Below are 12819 nucleotides of genomic sequence, written 5' to 3' on the forward strand. Positions count from 1 at the left end.
CAGTGCCCTCTGCCACATCCTGGTATGTCTCAGAACTGTCCTTACCCGAGCCCTTTAGCTGCCTCCCATGCGCACGTGTGTGACAGTAGTAGATGGATAGATAGATGAGATTATACGGCCAAACTCAAATGATTGAGTTGAGGTGTTTTGATAGCACCCAGTGTTAACAAGGACATAAAATCAAGCCCATAATGCTGCAGTCTCCATTGACAAACATTGGCAGTCGAATGGCTCATACTGAAGAACTCAGTAACTCTAAATGTGAAAGGCAGAATTTTACATTTCTACTCTGCTAGACCTGTCCTGGTCAACTATAAGTCCTAGTATTGGAAAGTGCAGCTCAGCCATGAAGTGCTAGACCATGCCATCTCATAGGATGGGACCACCAAGTGCTGCAGCATGTAAAGATCACCTATGCTGTGTGGCATCACTCACAACAGAGTTCCAAACTGGCTCTGAAGAGCAATATCAGCACAAGGACTGGGTGTTGGTAGCCTCATGAAATGGGTTTCCATGGCCATCCCTAAGATCACTATGCGCAATGTCAAGTGGCAGCTGGAATGGTGCAAAGCACTCACAATCTGAACTAGTTGAAACTTATTCTCTGGAACGATGAATCACATTTCACTATTTGGCAGCCTGATTGATGAATACGAGTTTAGTAGATGCCAGGAGAGCGCTACTGTCCAGACTGCATAACGCCAACTGCAAAGACTGGTAAGGGATGGACAATTGTGAGGCTGTTTTTTAGGGTTTGGGTTTGTCCCCTCGATTAAAGTGAAGGGTACTGTTAATACTGCAGCATACTATTCAAAGTCATCTTAGATTATTGTGCTCAATCAAATTTGTGGGAACAGTTTGGGGAAGGCCTTTTTGTTCTGGCACAACTATGTCTCGATGCACAAAGCCTGGCCCATTCAGACATGGAAAACTTGAGTGGCCTACACAGAGCTTTGACCTCAACTCGGCTGAAAACCTTTGGAATGATTAAAACGTGAACTGGGAGCCAGATCTTCTTCTCCAACATCAGTACCTGATCTCTTTTGGTGGAATGGAGACAAATTCCCACAGACACACTTCAATATCACATAGAAAACCTTCCCCAGAAGAGTGGAGGCTGTTAATGGGGGTGGCAACTCCATACTAATGTCTATGGCTTTGGAATGGAATGTCCTACATATTCATATGATGGTCAGGTGTCCACAAACATTTGGCCAAATAATGTAACAAAGGAGAAACTCCAATGGGAATATGTAGTCTTCTAATAGGCGGAGAGTGCCATTGTCCTTCTTGGGTGTCTCTCAAAGGACATTGGAGCTGACTATTGAAGCTGGAGGATAACAGAAGCACAACCTGAGACATGAAGAGCTCTACACCCTTACACATTTTGTGTCCCAGTTACTCTTGGTTAACTCGAACAGTCATGACATGGTAAGCTGTGACTTTGGTTTTATTTCAACCACAAGACACAGACTGCACTCAAGATCCACATTTTACTGTACATGGTCAATGAAAGATAACCAAAAAACTCAAAAATAATGACTTTCATTTTGCTAATTGCACATAGAATTCATGTTTTAAACATCACTATTTATTCTTCAAAATTGCTCCATTCTTTTTTCTTCCTTTTGGAGATGTAGCCAGGTAATATGGACAAATGCCATGTTATGAATACAATCTGTTATTTATTATTCCAAACGAGACAGTCTTTTACAGTTTGCAGGAACATTTTACTTTATCCATCCATCATTTTCCCAACTTCTATACTATACTATACCACTTTACAGGGCGCCAGTACGTCTCCGAGAAGTATTAAGCACAAAGCAGAAAGCAGTCATGGCTAGGATTTCAGTTTTACTGTCACTCACGTTAGGCTGATTCAGAGTCGGCAATTCATAGCCTACATGTCCTTCAAATGCAGGAGAAAATCTGTGTGGCTATGGGTACAAACACTACACTTATGTTTCTGTAGCTGAGGCACAGCAGTGTTCGAGAACGTGTGCAAAGTGGCGGCTGCAGTTCCTCAATCCCCTGTCCTCTTCCCAGTGTTGATCCAAATGTAAGAAACTGAATAAGCAGTGATAAGCAATGAGTTTAGGATCTCATATGCAGATAAAATATGGTCAATGATCATTGTTATTCATTTCATAAAAATCTCTAATAAATATTGCTGTGCTGATATAGCATCATGACATGCAATGCCAATGCACAAGCTGTGCTTATTCACTTTTAATTCTAAAGTCAGCTCTTTCATTTTGCTTGCTACGATTCTCAGCCACTCCCCAGTATTCAAGTTTATTCACATCACACAACAATGTCTGCCTATCAGCTAAACTGTATTGCAAAAGAGTTGGGTGATGGCTTAGACGACAGGTACAGTAGAGAGCCGTGGTCCTTTGTAGCATGAGTTGTTGTAAACATGCGTAAAGATTCCACTTTCCACCTCTGCGGAAATTTGTCCAACTTTATTAACGCAGGAGTAAGTAAGGCAAAACTTTAATCCACACTCGTGGCCAACTCTTTCATTTTATTAAGATGTAATATAGTAAGGACATCATACACAGTGGGTACGGAAAGTATTCAGACCCCCTTCAATGTTTCACTCTTTGTTATATTGCAGCCATTTGCTAAAATCATTTTAATTAATTTTTTCCCTCATTAATATACACACAGCACCCCATATTGACAGACAAAAAAAAGAATTTTTGAAATTGTTGCAGATTTATTAAAAAAGAAAAACTGAAATCTCACCTGGTCCTAAGTATTCAGACCCTTTGAACCCTCAGTATTTAGTAGAAGCCCCCTTTTGAACTCATACAGCCATGAGTCTTCTTGGGAAAGATGCAACAAGTTTTTCACACCTGGATTTGGGGATCCTCTGCCATTCCTCCTTACAGATCCTCTCCAGTTCTGTCAGGTTGGATGGTAAACGTTGGTGGACAGCCATTTTGAGGTCTCTCCAGAGATGCTCAATTGGGTTTAAGTCAGGGCTCTGGCTGGGCCATTCAAGAACAGTCACAGAGTTGTTGTGAAGCCACTCCTTCGTTATTTTAGCTGTGTGCTTAGGGTCATTGTCTTGTTGGAAGGTCCCAGTCTGAGGTCCTTAGCACACTGGAGAAGGTTTTTGTCCAGGATATCCCTGTACTTGGCCGGCCGCATTCATCTTTCCCTCGATTGCAACCAGTCGTTCTGTTCCTGCAGCTGAAAAACACCCCCACAGCATGATGCTGCCACCGCCATGCTTCACTGTGGGGACTGTATTGGACAAGTGATGAGCAGTGCCTGGTTGTCTCCACACATACCGCTTAGAATTAAGGCCAAAAAGTTCTAACTTGGTCTCATCAGACCAGAGAATCTTATTTCTCACCATCTCGAGTCCTTCAGGTGTCTTTTAGCAAACTCCATGCGGGCTGTCATGTGTCTTGCCTCTCCTCAGTGTGTACAGGGATATCCTGGACAAAAACCTTCTCCAGAGTGCTGGGACCTTCCAACAAGACAATGACCCTAAGCACACAGCTAAAATAACGAAGGAGTGGCTTCACAACAACTCTGTGACTGACTGTTCTTGAATGGCCAGCCAGAGCCCTGACGTAAACTCAATTGAGCATCTCTGGAGAGACCTCAAAATTGCTGTCCACCAACGTTTACCATCCAACCTGACAGAACTGGAGAGGATCTGCAAGGAGGAATGGCAGAGGATCCCCAAATCCAGGCGTGAAAAACTTGTTGCATCTTTCCCAAGAAGACTCCTGGCTGTATGAGCTCAAAAGGGGGCTTCTACTAAATACTGAGGGTTCAAAGGGTCTGAATACTTAGGACCAGGTGATATTTCAGTTTTTCTTTTTTAATAAATCAGCAACAATTTCAAAAATTCTTTTTTTTTGTCTGTCAATATGGGGTGCTGTGTGTACATTTATGAGGAAAAAATTAATTTAAATGATTTTAGCAAATGGCTGCAATATAACAAAGAGTGAAAAATAGAAGGGGGTCTGAATACTTTCCGTACCCACTGTATACTGTATGTGCAGTAGAGGCGGGTAGTGTGTGTTCTGAGAATCTGACAAAATCAGAAATTATGGACACACATTTTTGTTATGCTTGTGAGTAACCTTAGAGTTACAGTCAACTTTCCACTGAAATTAAAACCCCAAATAAAAGTGGGTACTCATTTCAGTCACAAATCCTGTCCTGTAAAGTGCTCTTTCTCCCCAACCAAAATGTCTGTGCACATCGCTGACAGTATCAACACTTTATCGTTTCACAATTCTTTGGCTGATCGGCAGCCATCCACATAACTGTATCTGCAACAAGCCATTTACTTTGAGAGGCTGCTACATAGAAAGTCTTTTAGATGAAGTTCAAATACAGTATTTCTGAAAACAGAAATGATATCAGGCTATAATAAATGAGAAAGGGGAACTCATGACTCTTCTATTAGGCAGGGAAATGGTAGGGTGAGGAGGTAGGTACAAAGGTTAATAGGGGGTCCGAGGAATTGCATTATAAATGTATGAGAACAGGCGTATCAGTGTTTCTAGGCTCTAAACAAAGCATGAAAAACTCAAAGGATACAAAAAGAGAAAGAAAATGCTCTCAACATTTAGATTGTTTTTGCATGATGTTCATGTAACCTCCTCTACATACTCTCAGCTTTCTTTGTGTCATAATGGTGTACTCGATGCATGGTGCTGCTTAAATCCTATTAAGTGAACACAGTCACAGTCGCAGTGTATCTCAGCAACGTTAAGGTGGACTGGATGTCATTCTTCATGAGTCATTGCTTCATACTGCTGAATATGTTTTTGGAATGTAGGAGGACACCATGAAGATCATACAAAGTCCACACCAAAAGCACCCAAACTCCAATAACTATGAGGCCACAAACTGGTGTTAACTATTAGCAGCACATTTGAAGAAACGAAAGGCTTGATTTAAATCCAGTCTTCATGTGGCCGTACCTTAGATTGTTTTTTCTCATACAGATGAGTCTTCAATGAAATGACAGATATAGCTTGCGATTTTCCAGCAGAAGTACACTGACGGAAGAGTCCTGTAGCCCACTGCCGCACAGTGGGTTTCAGGCTTCTGGTTAATTAAAGTTAAGAAATGGAAAAGAAGTAGAAGAGCAAAATTGTGAGAGCCTAGTTTAAAGCGCAGCGTCCCAGCCAGGCAGGTTTCATGTTTAATCATTGTATGCATTACTTGCCTAAGTCTCCTCAGTTTAGCTCCACACTTTGGTGGGAGTGAAATCCCTTCAGCAGCATTTCGCTGTCATCCCGAGGTAAGGGAATTCGTGTGAGCCTGTCATCCCACATGGACCACTGGCACTACATGGACTTTTCCTTGGGTCAGAGTAATTGCTCTCGCTCCGAGCAGCTAAGCAGACCCCATGAATTAAAAAGCAGCTGAGGAGACCTTCCCCTCCATCACGGCTGTCACAAACGCTTCTTGTCGTCAGGCATTGTGTGGCTCCCCAGAGCTTGTTGCTAGGCAACCCACCTCAATTAATATGCGAGGCAGAAAGAGCAGGGAATGCCTGGGCTCCTAGAGCGGGACAGCGGCGTGGTATGACTAACTAACGGAATGGGTTCATTCAATGTGGCATCCGGGAGACATTTAGCACTTCGCTCCTAAACTAATGCCGCTGCTCGCAGACGGAAAAGTGTACCAGTGGAGGAAATAATGCTTCAAGTTCTCCAGCCAACAATACCACAGATTTTCTCTGTGTGCTGATTTCTGTATTTCTTTGTATTGTTTATTTATTTATCTATCTATCTATTTATCTATCTATCGAAGAAGCTTGTTACTCCCTTAGAGAACACGTTATCTCCAGGTGCTCCACACAAAGCTGCAGAATTGACGTCGGGATCTAAGGAAACAGCAGCTTCTGTGCTGATGAGCTTTGACAGGCTGGCCAGCTCTTGATCGTCAGTGAAGGCGCAATAGTTAGTAAACAGCAACCTCAAGCTGGCTTCCCAAAAGAGCGTTGCTCTCCTCTGCTCGAAGCACCTGAAGCAGTCCAAGCCGACATGCGAGGGGCTACACGCGCACTGAGAGTGAAGTGTTCTTCCGAGAGGTCGAAGCTGCTACTTCCAAGTTGAAACTCTCCCCAAAACAGAGAGAGGGATAAAAACTGGCAAACAGGAAGAAAAGAAGCAAAGCAAAGAGGTGGGGAGGGTGAGTGTGTGTCTGTCTGTGTCTGTGTGTGTCTGTGTGTGTGTGTGATAATACATCGGTATGACACTTCTCCACGTTCGGAGAGCTTTCACACTCACATGTCATTATGAGGTTTTGCTCCGTTTTTTCTTTCAGAATGAACGCTGCCAGCTTCGTGGTTGTTTCTGTGAGACTTGGACGTGGTATGGATTCGGCCCCGCTTGGAGTCCGTGCTCTGCCTCTGCTGTAGTCCCGATGATCGACGCGGTAAGAACTTCTCACCTGCGCACTTTACCAGCAATGGGCCAAAGGAGTGCATTCGTATTTAGGAAAGTAGTTTGCAATGTTTGGCAGAGGATGCCCTTTTTTATTCGAGATGGTGATGCGCCGGCCGGCTCGTCAAAGCTAGTTGTCAGTTTTCAAGAAGAGTTTTTGCGAGAGCAGCTCCTCCTTATCGTACACCTATAGCGGGTATAGTATAGAGCACCTCAGCGGCATTCGCTCTTTTTAAAATGGGTTTTACTTTTTGGATGTGGTGACATGCTGAGTTAGGTGGAGGTAAAAGGCTTATTAGACGTGTGACATAAATGAATCCCGGAGAGCGCTACAGGATCTGAAATTGTGAATATCTGATGCTTTTACTTTTATGAAGAATACATACAGAATAGTGCAACGTGACCAGGCGGGGAGCAAAGCCTTTGAACAAAAAGAAAAGGTAAATTCTAAGCAGTCTGAGTCCAAATTTGAATTAGCACACCCTCTGTGAACGCTGCTAATATTTTTTTGCACATATACGTATAAGACGAAAAGAAAACAGCAAAACACGTAAATATCTTAGATTGGTGGATTTGCATGAAAAGTATCATTTAAAAAAAGTAAAATGTGCAAACAATGAACTGGTGTGTACTTTGGTAGCAGATTTCTCAAGACAGTATTAATAATTTAACTTATTAAAACGTTGGAAGATTTTAAAAACATGATTTCTCTCATTGGCTGGTGTAAATAACAGAAATATTAACACTGGGCACAAGTTTCTTAAACTTAACACATTCTGTCCTATTAAGGAATTCTGATTACAATTAATCCATATTTTAACTAAACTATGAATGTTTTGTGCACTAAGTGGACCTCTCTATTTATGACCCTGAACTGGACTAAACAGCTCCGATAATGGCAGTCTGGCCGGCTGCATGCTTTATGGTGCAGTAACGCCAGCTGATGACATATTTGGACATCCAGAGACAAACTGACTTTTTTTTTTTTTTTTAATATATAAATCATACAAACTGTTTAGGTTTTGTGAAAGCTACGGCTAATTATCTTGTATTCCACAAGCACAGCACAACACATTTTAAACGTTATAACTTTTTCATTTTTATTTCTGCTTCTTTTTCTTTCATCTTTCTTTTGGCATAGTAAGTTAGTTATACCTTCTTCTTCTTTAATATAATTAATGTGCTCGTTTTCCTTTGGGCGGGGGCATGCAAAAAATGGACAATTCTATATTTTTAAAATCTTTTTGTTTAAAGAATTTGTAGCTCGTCTTTTGCGTCTAGCTTAACTATGGGTATTCAATTAACTCTTAATACTTAAAGGTATCTTTTTGGAAATTGTAATTCCGCTCTTGACTTAGAGTGTTAACTGAACGCTGTACGCCACCGATACTCAACAACTATCATCTTCCTTCCACTTTATATGCAAGAGACGCCACTGATCCACTGCAGCTCCAGGCACAAGGTTTAAAATGCAGATGTGCACCTATAGGTTTTTCTTTTTTTCTTCCTCATTAAAACTTTTTGATAGCTATCAAGGCATAGTTGAAGAAATGAAAATGGCAAATTAAAGCAGAAATGGTTTCATATTTTCCCCAAAGACATACAATATGCAGATTAACTACTGAAGCAAAGAAAAGTCACCTTCCTACTTTGTAACATCTGTTCTACGAGGCAACTTAAATCTTTAGCATCCTGCCAGTAGTAACATAATAATAACCGTTACTAGTAAGTATATCTGTAATTGTTGAAATAGTGTAAAGCAGCATATTAAGAATTAGATGAATTCATATAAGTTATATTTTCAAGAATGTTATCACTTGTAAAACAAAGAAGGCATATTTAATGACTTTATTATAATAGAATCCAATGATAATTGTCATGCATTGCTCCTCTTCTCAGATAAGATCAAACAGCTTCCAGAATGTGCAGTGGAGATTTTTCTGAACATTTCTTAATATTTAAAAAATCTACACCTAATTTTATATTAATATGAGAACTATATATTCTCCTACACCAGCTTAACGTGTACAGCTTGATTTGAAATATGAATACACAGAATATATATTTGAGATGCACAGTGGTCAGTATTGGTGGCTCACAGCTCCAGCTAGTAGGCTGCCCTTGAATCCTAGCCCAGTTGTAGTCTGCGTTATCTGCATGTTCTTCCTGTGCCTCTTTGGTGCTTTCCATGTATTGCGGCATTTCTTATGCATCTGAAAACTACATTTGCCAGGCATAAGTGAAAGTCAGAGTTTGCACAAGTGTGCCATGTGATGGAGCAGCTCCCATTCTACGTTTGGTACCTGATGCTTTCAGGATAGACGCCATGATCCTCATAACTTATTACACACTTTTAGGGTGTATACAAGAAACATTTTATCAAGTGGTTTAAACCTGTACAGGTTACATTTGTCTGTAGTTTTAAAAAGTTTACTGCACTCTGTCTACTTTTTGTGTTCTTGAACATCAGCAGCAGAGTTATCATTTGGAATGGCCGCCTATATCGACCCACAAACGGGGACCAAAAGCTCCAGGAAAGAGTTCGACTAAAGTTCAAGGACTTCTAAGCAAGAAGTTTAATTTATCAGTCAATCGGTAGACCTGGCATGCTTGTATGATCTATCTGCTGACTGACTCTGACAGGGTCACCGTGACCGCTGCATTTTCCCAACAAGGATTCATAGAGTCTTGGATATAAAGCTGTGTGTGTTTGTAACACATGTGCATGACAGACAAATGTAATAAATAATAAAATAACAATGCAAAAAAAACCTGTTCTACACGAAGAGAACAAAGAGCTGCTCTCCGGAAAAAAAACACTAAAGATGGTTGTAAATATAATGTCTTTAAAGTTCTTTACTATTTTTTTTCAGAATAGGAATAATATTTATTTAATTTTTTCCTTTTGCACCTACATGCTGATGCCACCAATTGCAGACTCCTTTGAATACGGTATATACTGTATTGTTTGCAGTATTGTAAATTTTATACAATATACATATGTATTTTTATTGATAGATCTGTCTGTCTGTCTGTCTATCTATTATATAGTGCCTTTCACTATATCTATCTATCTATCTATCTATCTATCTATCTATCTATCTATCTATCTATCTGTCTATCTATCTGTCTGTCTGTCTATCTATTATATAGTGCCTTTTGCTATATCTATCTATCTGTCTATCTCTGTCTGTCTGTCTGTCTATCTATTATATAGTGCCTTTCACTATATCTATCTATCTATCTATCTATCTATCTATCTATCTATCTATCTATCTATCTATCTAAATAGAATAATATTTATTTAATTTTTTCCTTTTGCACCTACATGCTGATGCCACCAATTGCAGACTCCTTTGAATACGGTATATACTGTATTGTTTGCAGTATTGTAAATTTTATACAATATACATATGTATTTTTATTGATAGATCTATCTGTCTGTCTGTCTATCTATTATATAGTGCCTTTCACTATATCTATCTATCTGTCTATCTATCTGTCTGTCTGTCTATCTATTATATAGTGCCTTTTGCTATATCTATCTATCTATCTATCTATCTATCTATCTATCTATCTATCTATCTATCTATCTATCTATCTATCTATCTATCTATCTGTCTGTCTGTCTGTCTGTCTGTCTGTCTATTATATAGTGCCTTTCACTATATCTGTCTATCTGTCTATCTCTGTCTGTCTGTCTGTCTGTCTATCTATTATATAGTGCCTTTCACTATATCTATCTATCTATCTATCTATCTATCTATCTATCTATCTATCTATCTATCTGTCTGTCTATTATATAGTGTCTTTTACTATATCTATCTATCTATCTATCTGTCTGTCTGTCTGTCTATTATATAGTGCCTTTCACTCTATCTATCTATCTATCTATCTATCTATCTATCTGTCTGTCTATTATATAGTGCCTTTCACTCTATCTATCTATCTATCTATCTATCTATCTATCTATCTATCTATCTATCTATCTGTCTATTATATAGTGTCTTTTACTATATCTGTCTGTCTGTCTGTCTATTATATAGTGCCTTTCACTATATCTATCTATCTATCTATCTATCTATCTATCTATCTATCTATCTATCTATCTATCTATCTATCTATCTATCTATCTATCTATCTATCTGTCTGTCTGTCTATTTTCTGACCCTGCATATTCAGTTCACAGCGAGTTGGAGCCGACTGTAAGGCCAAAGCAACCCTGGATGGGATGCACTCATTTAGTTTAAAGCTACCAGTCACCCTGGCCTCTGTATCAGTGCTAAGTCAATGTTTTGAAAGGGCCATATTGTTTCTTCAGCATTTGGTTGCTAGAACTTCCTTGACATGCTGATGACTTACAAAGATTAGACCTTAGTAAGAGACAAGCCCTGGAATCAAGTCTTACCTTGCTGAGAATTGTTAACATTATTTTTCAAAAATGTCTTTGTAATAAAGATTGGAATGAATATTTCTGACTCATATCTTATTATTTTTTGTGTTGGAGGGCTTACTGCGCCTCTTTGGCTTTGCCTGCCACCCTAGGGTTTCATCACAATGTGCCACCTGACCGTGTGTTTTGAAAGAACTGTGGCTCCTAGTCAGTAAGTAATAAACAGGTAGCACTTTATCCCTTTGAATTTTGAGGATGCCGCCTTCTTTCTCTCTTCTTTCATCTGTCCTTAGTCTCCTCGACTATGTATTACTCGGTAATATTAGCTTTGTCTTCAACAGATTAAAAATGAAAACTCTAAATTTCCTTTGTTGAAAGAGCTTTGATTGAAGGAGTATTTGCCATGACATTTCACTCAGTACACAGAAAACGAGCATTTGGTTCATAATAATAATAATTCTTTGTATTTCTATAGCGTTTTTCTCACTCCTCAAAGTGCTCAGCAATTGCAGGTTAAGGTCCCGACAGAGCAGAGTCCCTTTTGGCATTTATGGGATTCGAACCGTCAACCTTCCAATGACCAGTACAGATCCCTCGCCTCAGAGCCACCACTCCGCCATAATTGGACATTTTGGTACAAACTCTGCTAGTATACCAAAGGGGGTTATATCCATGCTCACAGATGACGACACCCATACCACTGTAAATTAGGGTCATCAATGAACCTGCCACAGACGTCACTCTGAAAAACCCATACAGACGTCAAGGGAATATTCAGGCTCCATACAGGCAATGACCATTTTGAAATCCGTTCTCTGGATGAGTGAGACAGAACTGCTATCCCCTGTTTAACATTCTTTTTAATTGCAATGTATAATGACTCTAGATAATTTATCTTGCAGAAATATCTGCACAAAGCAAAGATTTTATGTATACTTTATCATTTTAAATTTAAGGGAAATCATTCAAGTTTGTCTTTTAAACACACATGTGGGTGCATTTTCAAGTGATTAAGACATGAGGAACAAAAATACAGAAACCTCAAGTCCTCCTTCTTTTTAGCTCCTAAAATCCTTCATTCTAGAATAAAATGGCCCAGTAATTGATGTGTTTAATTTGACGTGTTTACTTCATTATTGTGGTTGGACAATGACTGGCTTCATTATTGTGAGAGGATTAGAGGTGTAATTACAGAAATAAGAGACACAGCTCAGGGTCAGGACATGATTAAGTGCGCTAGAGACTGTAAATAAAACTGCTAAACATGTGGCTGCCCATTCATCTTCACTGAGTCATTCCTTCCCTTATCTAGTTTAGGGCTTGCAGCCCATTTTAGGGGCATTAGGCTGCTTCAGGACACATCTCTCGGTGCACCCACACTCACTCATACCGTTCATATACACGTCACAGTCATCATTTGGCCTAAGCTTTGGATGCTGGGGAAGAAATCACGGAAACATGGGGAGAACACACAGACAGAGACTTCGGGGATTTTATTTTAGTCTCCTGGAGATACGACACAGTGTTGGATTTAACCCCTAGGCCACTACTCTACAAATGTCTTTGCTACTCTTTTTTTTAAAAGTGTATTGTATTTGAATATATTTTAGAGTCTTGCTATATTATGTAAGCACAATTTCTATTGTTAATTGCATATTATTTTATAATAGCGCTCTCAGACTGTTACTAAGAATCCAAAACGTTGATGACATGCCTTCTAAGAAACCAACAAGAGTACACATGACATTAGTCCATTGAAGCTTAGTATCGGCTGGCTTGGTTTTAGTCCATCCAGAATACTGTGGTGGTAATAATAGTAATAAAAATAAAAGTTGTGTGCTTGAAATTGAGAATATTAATTACTAAAGCTCAGGTTTCAATGTGAGCAAGTAGATGGATATGGATTGGCATACTAAGCCAAACTGCATCATTTTTTAATTTATTTCTGTGTAATTATTAACGTGTTTTTACTTTGTTGTGCACAAGAATGTGTTT

At 39.4% G+C, this 12819-nt stretch overlaps 1 long non-coding RNA gene across 1 annotated transcript in view; it reads left to right on the forward strand.

Moving 5' to 3' along the window:
• Window positions 1-5316: 5316 nt before the first annotated feature.
• Window positions 5317-12819, forward strand: part of LOC120541140 — a 70762-nt gene continuing 63259 nt past the window's right edge. Inside the window, exons 1-2 of the long non-coding RNA XR_005635951.1 lie at window positions 5317-6168; window positions 6313-6423. This is a non-coding gene — a long non-coding RNA (uncharacterized LOC120541140). The remainder of the gene's footprint in view (window positions 6169-6312; window positions 6424-12819) is intronic.

This window comes from Polypterus senegalus, chromosome 12, assembly GCF_016835505.1.
Source record: "Polypterus senegalus isolate Bchr_013 chromosome 12, ASM1683550v1, whole genome shotgun sequence".
In the NCBI taxonomy this organism is placed as follows: domain Eukaryota; kingdom Metazoa; phylum Chordata; class Cladistia; order Polypteriformes; family Polypteridae; genus Polypterus; species Polypterus senegalus.